This window comes from Notechis scutatus, chromosome 2 (assembly GCF_049901735.1).
Source record: "Notechis scutatus isolate UNSWTSFEM ecotype Mainland chromosome 2, rNotScu1.2, whole genome shotgun sequence".
Classification (NCBI taxonomy): Eukaryota; Metazoa; Chordata; class Lepidosauria; order Squamata; family Elapidae; genus Notechis; species Notechis scutatus.
In genome coordinates this window covers 145,518,040-145,524,965 of record NC_142010.1, presented here as the reverse complement: position 1 = coordinate 145,524,965, position 6,926 = coordinate 145,518,040, and the positions used below count along the sequence as shown (strand labels likewise).

General features: G+C 44.8%; 1 long non-coding RNA gene across 1 annotated transcript; it reads right to left on the bottom strand.

Annotated features, from left to right (window-relative positions):
* Positions 1-1,778: 1,778 nt before the first annotated feature.
* Positions 1,779-5,535, bottom strand: LOC148132294 (uncharacterized). Its single transcript, XR_015747331.1, has 2 exons — positions 5,349-5,535; positions 1,779-3,032 (listed from the first exon to the last, which is right to left on the bottom strand). It is a non-coding gene; the product is annotated as an uncharacterized LOC148132294 (long non-coding RNA).
* Positions 5,536-6,926: the final 1,391 nt, after the last annotated feature.

The window sequence follows — 6,926 nt, the reverse complement described above, 5'->3', positions numbered from 1 at the left end:
GATGCAGCAATATTTTATGTTGTGGCCACCTTCCTTAGTGGCAGCAAGAGCCAGGGAGAAGGACATTTGGTCAACTTTCTTGCCACAAAATATCTGGCTTGTCATTGTCCTTAAGAAATACCATGTTGTTGCCCACTTTATGTATGTATTTAAAAAATAAGCTCCCCTAATTTGTCATGACTTTGGATGGCCTCTGTAATACAAACAATGTTTCGAGGCCACCCGACTCTGGGCAGCTTGCAAGTAAAAAATGAGAAAGGAACATAAAACTGAGGAAAAAAAGGACCACACATGTCCAGAGAACATAGAGAGAGAAAAAACAACCCACAGGGGCTCAACATCCACTGTTGCCTGGGAGAAGAGCCAGGTCTTCATGGACTTCCAAGCATCATTAGGGTAGGAGCCAGGGTGGGACCTTGGGGGCAAAGCATTCTAGAGGGCAGGAATATGACAGAGAAGACATGCTTCCTGAATCTTCCAAAGGTCTTTCATTGAGGAGACCTGAAGCACCCCCACTCTGCCCAATGTCACTGTCCAGATAGAAACCATTGAAGTCCTTCAAATAACTCAGCACCATGCCATGAAGCATGGTGGGGATATCTAGCCCCATGAATTGCACTTGAAAACAAATAAGCAACCACAGTGCTGAGGTGACCCACGGATATACTGTGGCATATCCATAAGACAAGCAACAGATCTTAAACCTGGAGCTTCTTCTGCTGAGCTTTCAGCAAACATTTTTCGAATAAACAGAAAAATTCAGTGCTGCAACAATGGAAGGAATATTCTGCAGTATAAACATACTTTAAGGAGGTTGGGCTGCTATCTCTTTCAATACAGTATAGGCTCTGCTTTTGAAGCAACGCCCTGCCTATTTTTTAGATTTCATTGTCACAACTGTGTTTTTCCGCACAGTTCAAACCAATTGTATCAGAATTTGATTGGAATACACACTCCCAGATGCAAAAATAACAGCAGATCGAAATGGAACAAGGTCTTAATCAGCCCTATTTCCACAGGCCAGCTTGCTGCATGAGGAAATGGACCTGGGAAGTTCGGGAAATGGTTGCACAGCAGCTGTTTGGGCTTGGAAAGCATCTCTGCAGTGAGATAATAACGGCAGGGTGAAGGGTCCCGTCAAACTGCAGCTGGTGACTCCATCAACCACTTCTAGCCCCTGACTTGATTCTCTGCGGCAGGAAACAGTGATGTGTTTTACACAGGAATGTCTGACCTAGACTGCTGGTCAGGCTTGTGGGTAGGCCTGGTTTTTTTCACTGAAACCGAATGGCCGCCTTTCCCATCCACTCAACTAAAAGCTATGTGCTCTCGAGTGTCCATGCATTAATTGCTTTAAAACATTTTCTTTTCCTGCTTTCTCTTACAAAGTCCCTAGCAGTTAACCAGGAAGAAACCCTGTAATTCTGTTCATGCACACTTAACATACATGCATATGTATGCTCACACTTATATTCAAGAAGCAGAAGAAGGGGGCAGGGGACAACTTTTGGCATGCTGGTTTTGTTTAATTGGGCTGAGGGCTGTAGGGTAAAGTGGTGAGGGTAAAAGGGGGTGATCCCATGTAGCCAAACAGAAATTGATCTGGGTACCATTAATAGTGTGTTTATTTGTGGGCCAGTCACTCTCTCTCAGCCCAACCCATCTCACTGGGTTGTTGTCGGAAAAATAGGAGGAGGGAGATGTGTTGGATATGTTTGCTGCCTTGATCTATTTGTAAACGTAATAAAGATGGAATACAAATAAGTAAACAAATAAAATTGTATTATGTATTTATCTTTTTTATTGCATAGCTGCTTGGATTTTGGGTTAACGTTGTGTTTTTTATTGGTTTCAAAAAAACTTCAGACAGTCACCAGGCATTAACACTGACTTGAAAGTACAAAAAAAAAAAAAAAAAAAATCCAGACCCCAAAAAGTTTATTTGTCCTTCAAAGCTTTTCACAGTTTTTCCTAAACTCTCTTCAAATTTCTCATGATTCAGTCAATTAATTCCGAGACTGTTTGAGAGGGGGAAAGTGCCTCCTTTCTCATCTCACCCTCTGCTACCAACCTCTTGCCTCTTTTTTCCCTGAAGACCTCATTGAGAAAGGGAGATGGAATCTCCTTTGGTCAGTGGGATCCAGGGTGCATATGACTGACCCTGTAAATGCAAATTTGGAGGATGAAATAACATTATTATTTCCAATATCTGAGTGCTGCCAGCTGGCATGAGGCAGCAGTATTGGAAAGCGGGCTGGCTATTCATAGCTGAATCTACCACACAGGATCATGGAGTGAGGGAGGGGAGAGAACAGAGGTGGTATTCAGCAAGTTCTGACCAATTCTGGAGAACCTGTAGTGGAAATTTTGAGTAGTTCAGAGAATTGGCAAATACTGCCACTGACTGGAGATTTTACAGCATCCTTCCCCTGCCACGCCCACCAAGCCACGCCCACAGAACCCGGAGTAAAAAAAATTGAATCCCACTACTGGGAGAGAAGTACAAGGGAGCATCAGGTGTATTGCCTTTAGCCCATAAATGAAAGGTGGGATAGTAAACTAATATAAAAAAAAAAATAAGTGAGCCCTTCTCCATCTTTACATCACTATGTTGAAATAGCAAAAAAAGAAGAAAAACCCACTACTGCGTTATAGCAGAGGGGTCCTGGAAGCCACAAAAGGGGATTTTAGAGGCTTCTTGTAGACCATGGGTTGAGGTTGCCCTTCTTTGAAATAGACTGTGACAACTCTGGGAATTAAAAATCTAGAAATGGCAAAGTAAAAATAGCAACACCAGCTAGACAATATGGTGACAATATTTTTCTAGAGACCTCCTCCGCCTCTTCCTCCTCCTCCTTTCTTATGTCCCCTCTTTTGAAGAATACCACCATTTTGGAAAACATTCTCTTCATTCTTCAATGATGGCCTTTAGGCGCGTCTCAGGATTCTCCAGATTGATGCCCAATCTGGGAGTTTTGTGGGAATTGCAAGATGGAAGACAGGCTGGCAACAGAGTTGCTTTATTCAAGGGCCTGCAGAAGATAAAGATGTTTATAAAAAAAGAAGTCAGGCAGCTGTTATGAAAGGCTAAGGTTCCCCCTCAGGGGTGGGATTCAAAAATCCCAGCAACTGGCTTGCTGCCCAGTTGCTGGGTGGGTGTGGCCATGGTGGACGTGGCCTACCAAAATTTCTGGGAGAGCCGTTTTTCGCCTTCCTAAGAGTCCAGAGGCTTCCCTTGGACCTCTGGGAGGTAGAAAATGGCCTCCTCTGGGCTCTGGAGGCCCTGCAGAAGCCGAAACAGGCCCGTTTCAGGACTTCCAGAAGGCTCGTTTTTTCCCCCTCCTAGAGCCTCCACACGGACCCCGCACTTACCTGCATTGAAAATGGGATGCGTGGAGACTCCTGGGAGGAGGAGGAGTGGGTGAGGCCAGCCGGTCAGTTCAAATACTGGTTCGGCAAACCAGATGCAAATTTAACATCCAGTTCACCCGAACCAGTCCGAACCAGTAGAATCCTACCCCTGTTCTTCCTCCTTTAAAAAAAAAAAAACCTTTTAAAAATGTCTCCTACTGGAGAATATTAGAAAAGTCCCTGCATCTTTTGGTTGTCAGATAAAATAGAGACCTAGGAAGGAGCAATGCTTCCATTCTGTGGCATCATTAAAATTTCTCCAAGCAGCAGAGTTAAAGCTACAAGTCAAATTTCTGCATCCTGTAAAAATGAACCAAGCAAAACATGCTAAAGGGTCAGAAAGTCTAAAAAAAAAAAAGTAACTGAATTTCACAGTCAAGTGACAGGACAAAGAATAAAGGGGTGGAGGAATTTTTTTTTTCCCTGGGCCTTTTGACAGGAAGGGAGGAAGAATTAAGAAACGTTTGGCAGCTGGGTGAACAAGATTCAGGAAAATTTATGAGGCAGGATGTGACCTTAAATATCCCATAATGTTAACCATCCCACCAAATCTTTGCTTGCTGCTGTATTAGCATATATTTCCCATCCTTCCATGTTCAAATTAGGTGGGTGATCTGCAATTGTGCACACAGAAAAGTTTCAGGCGTGTAAAATATGTATTGACACGAGTGCATGTGATTGATGCTTTTGTTATTTCAGCGCCGCTTCAAGACCAAGAACTTTGGGATTTGGCATTTTTGCAGAGATGTCAAATTACTTGCAACGTCCCTTGGAATCCCTTTAAGCCAGCTCTCTTCCTGAGCATTTCTCTGGTCCCCCCCCCCCAGTTTTCCTTTTCCACAAAATGGAATGGGCAAAGTATGCGCCTCCTCTTACCCTTATCCATAATACATTCTTTCTTTTAAAAAAAAAAAAGTGAAGAGTTTAGGCAATCCTGGAAGGAGCCCTTCTATTTGAAAGTCCTTCCTAGCCTGCAAGGCATTGTAGGAAGTTAGCACCCACCCCTCTCCTAGAAAAAAATGAAATATCCTAGGAAATATTAAAAAGGCAGAATATTTCCCCTAAAAAGAATAGAAACTCAGAAGCAGAAACTCACCTCAGAAGCAGAAGCTCACCCCCCACCTTTGTTAATGGGTGGGCCATTAAAGCCTGGGGCAGAGTATTCTACATAACAAAGCCCTCTACCCAAGATTGCATCAGCCAACACTCAGGTGAAGCCATGTGGTCCAGACAAAGCCTACAAAGTTAGCTAAGACCCCGCCCGTGGGAGTCTGACAGCCAATGGGATACATTTCTTACACAGGAACAGGAAACACTAAGGTGGGGCCCAACAGAGGGAATATAAGGATCTCTCAGCATCTTGGCCCTCCCTTCTCTTTTTACCTTGAAGCATGTGATCGTCCTTTTCACTTTGGAGTTCCAATGCCACGTGGTCCTGCTGTCCACCATTAAACCACCTTTCCAAGCAGCCTTCATGTTTCCAGCGTCTTTTTCCCCACTTGGAACTGAACCCAGAAGGATAATTCTTTCAACAGCATATTGCCCTTGGCGCTTGTTCAGAGGCCCTTTCAATTATTCCAATTGTATTTATTTGGAATTAGAAAACAGGGCCGGGGTGGAGCCCTGGCAAAAAGCCTTTATCCTAATAAGTTCTACATTCAGTGACAGAAAGGGGAGGAAGCCTCTTCCTTCCCGCTTTGCCACCTCCCTCTGTATTGTCCCGGGGACACTGCTCACCTTTACAGAGGTATATTTTGCACCACCGGCACCCTGGATTTTCCCCTTACATGGACTCACTTTCCCTTGCACCATCTGTTTGCTCTTTCGGAGGCCGAGGAAAGCTGCTCCTCCCAGCCAGAGCAGTTGTCAGGCTGGATTTATGCTCTTCGTTCTGCTGGGGAAGCTCAAACCAGATGGAGTGCTGGCAGCCTGCTTACCTTTGCCTGCTTCCAATTCTTGGCCCGTGCGGGAATGCTTTCTTCTGACTCCCCCAGAGGCTTGGGGGGAAGAAGGAGCTAGGGTGGGGCATAACGAAGGAGGTTCGACCAACACACATGGATTGGTGAGGCTGAAGTTGCTGTAACTACAAGAGCAGGGAATTGGAATTGGGGGGAGTGGATTCTCTTGGCGTCCATCTCTGGCTTATCGTTAGGAATGGAACCTCTACAGCGAAACCAGGTGCTGCAGGAAATAGCTTTGGCCAACAGGGAAACAGCAAATAAATCTCCTTTAGTAGAGAAAGGCAAATGGCATGTTCTTTCCCCAAACAGAAAAAAATCTGCTGCTGCTTCTTCTTTCTTCTTTCCCTTCCCATTCCTCATCTGTTTTGCCTAATACCGGAAGCCTTTGAATGTGACCAGTCTGTCATTTGCAGAACTGGCCTTCTTCTTCTCAAATAACCTGGATTTCATCACTTGGAAACCTGACACTCATTATCAGAGATCCTGGTAAGGGTAAAATAGAGGACCCAGATTGTTGGGGGCAATAGGCTGACTCTGTAAAGTGCTCAGAGAGATCTGGAAAGCACTGTGAAGCGGTAGATAATTCTAAGGGCTATTGCTATTACTATCCTGCCCGTCCTTATAATGAATGAAATGAGGCACTTTATCTGCAATCAATGGGTGAGGAAAGATGGATTAGTCGGATGGATTAGTCTCAAATCTGGAATCTAAGAAAGCAGCAGGTTGCTGGTTGCGCCAAGTTAACATCACTTCTTGGGTCACTCATGCAAGCCATTCCTGTCTGAATCCTTATGGTGATGTCTAATCCTGATGGTGATGTCTGATCTGGAGAGAGATGTCTGGAAGGACCCTGCTTCTCCCCTTGATATTCATTGGCCTCCCTAAGTCTAGGCCAGGGGTCTCCAAACTTGGCAACTTTAAGACTTGTGGATTTCACAGTCCCAGAATCCCTCAGCCAGCCATGCTTAGATCTTAAAGTTGCCAAGTCTTAAAGTTGCCAAGTTTGGAGACCCCTGGTCTAGGCGAAGAACTAACTCGAGCAATAGCTACAGGTAGGTCCCTTAGACAAAGGGCTGCATGAGCCACGGTGGCGCTGTGGTTAGAGTGGAATACTGCAGGCTACTTCTGTTGACTGCCGGCTACCTGCAATTTGGTAGATCAAATCTCACCAGGCTCAAGGTTGTCTCAGTCTTCCATCCTTCCAAAGTAGGTAAAATGAAGACCAAGATTGTTGGGGGCAATATGCTGACTCTGTAAACCGCCTAGAGAAGGCTGTAAAAAAGCACTGTGAAGCAGTTTATAAGTCTAAATGCTATTGCTATTGCATCCAGCTGCCAGTTCTATTGTGGCCTTGAGAGCATACCCTTGAGCATTGCATAGAAGGTTTTTTTCTTACCATTGCTTGATCCACCCACCCTCATAGCATCGGCAGTCAGGCAATGGAGCTTCTGAGCCAAAAGCTGATGGCTTCACTTCACCTGGTAGATGTTTGAGAACTATTACAAATATGGCTGGCGTTAGCGGTGCATAGGAATTTGCAACCCATATCTGCTC